We start from the raw sequence: 1,480 nt of genomic DNA, 5'->3' as shown, positions 1-1,480 counted from the left end.
GGATGGGGGATACAGGTCCTACGCGTTGATTAAGAAAAAGATTACCAGTCTTTAGAGGGACCAGTAGCTAACTAATGCTCAAAGAGCTACAATAAAAAAATTAAAAAAAAAATCCTCAGAGCCAAAGATCCCTATCTATTACAAAATAAACAATAACATACTAAAAGAAAATAAGGAAGTGAGCAAAGAAGTCTAACCCCAAAGCATAAGAAGACGAAATAATTATGTGGGGTTGAATTAAGGATGGCGACTGAAATAAAAATATGTTATATTTATAATTATAGGCCAGTGTAGCTAGCTTTTTAACTAATTCTTTAATCTTGTATTTTACTTCTTTTTCTACTCTTAGTTTTGATCAAGCTTTAATCCAGAAGATATCAATGATAATATTTAGAATAATTAAGTTCATAATTTTCGTGATATTTTGATAAATAGTGATGAAGAGCAAGTCCAGGAGCAAAATAGAGCTGTTGCATTTGGTAATGGCCTAGTTATTATCCCAGAAGATGATTACAAATGGAAAAAATATGGACAAAAGTATATTAGAAGTATACAGAAAAATAGGTACGTACTTTATTTTATATAATTACGTGCATATCTATGAATTTCATAAATTTGAATAATGCATTATAAATTTTATAAATATGTGCATGCAGAAGTTATTTCAAATGTGTGAACAAGAACTGTAAGGCGAGGAAGAAGGTGGAGTGGCCACCAAATGATCCAAATAACATAGATATAGCGTATGAAGGAGATCATAATCACAGAGCCTTAGTTGGTCATTTAGAGAATGAAGAAGCTGGAATAGCAGCTAATCAATATGATTTAGCAACTCAGCTGTTTGGATCTGCAAGGGCTTAGGCTCCATTTGAGACGACTTTTTTACTACTACTTAAAGTAGTTTTTTAGTATAAAAATTATTATTTTTTTACTAAAAAGTTACTTTAAAAACAGTAAGAAAGTTGTCTCAAACAAAATTTTAATTAGCTCTTTACTAGTTTTTTGCGGTATGATTGAACAGTAATTGCACTTTCATGCTTATATATAATGCGTACTTTGTTATACAAGTTTTCATTATCAGCTCAGACTTCATTAATATTTAATGTGTAAATTGTTGTGGAATCTGTACTGATTTGCGGGGTTAATTTCTGCTTTGGGTTATGAATTATGATAGTTCATGTCTTTGACTTGTCAATTTTAAAAAGATTTGAACTCCCCCCTCACGAGGAGCCATAGATATTTTTCATGCTCATCTTGGATAGAAATGAGGATAGATGAGTGGATGAAATCGATTTGATAAGGATGACGACGAGCTGGAGGTTAGACCGGATAGGGAGTAGTTTAACAGACCAATAATGTACTTTTTTATGAATAAAATTATTATAATCTCGGAGTCCAATCTTATATTCTGAAGATTACAAGCATTATTGGAGTTTACTTAGTTTCTCATACTTGTTATTATTGCATATATTTTCTGTGT

The 1,480-nt window shown here is 31.1% G+C and overlaps 1 long non-coding RNA gene across 1 annotated transcript; it reads left to right on the top strand.

Moving 5' to 3' along the window:
- Positions 1–415: 415 nt before the first annotated feature.
- Positions 416–1,182, top strand: LOC114580713. Its single transcript, XR_003702265.1, has 2 exons — positions 416–564; positions 657–1,182. It is a non-coding gene; the product is annotated as an uncharacterized LOC114580713 (long non-coding RNA).
- Positions 1,183–1,480: the final 298 nt, after the last annotated feature.

Source organism: Dendrobium catenatum, unplaced genomic scaffold (assembly GCF_001605985.2).
Source record: "Dendrobium catenatum unplaced genomic scaffold, ASM160598v2 fragScaff_scaffold_1220, whole genome shotgun sequence".
Lineage (NCBI taxonomy): Eukaryota > Viridiplantae > Streptophyta > Magnoliopsida > Asparagales > Orchidaceae > Dendrobium > Dendrobium catenatum.
The sequence above is the reverse complement of the archived record's forward strand: the minus strand, read 5'-3'. Positions and strand labels throughout refer to the sequence as shown.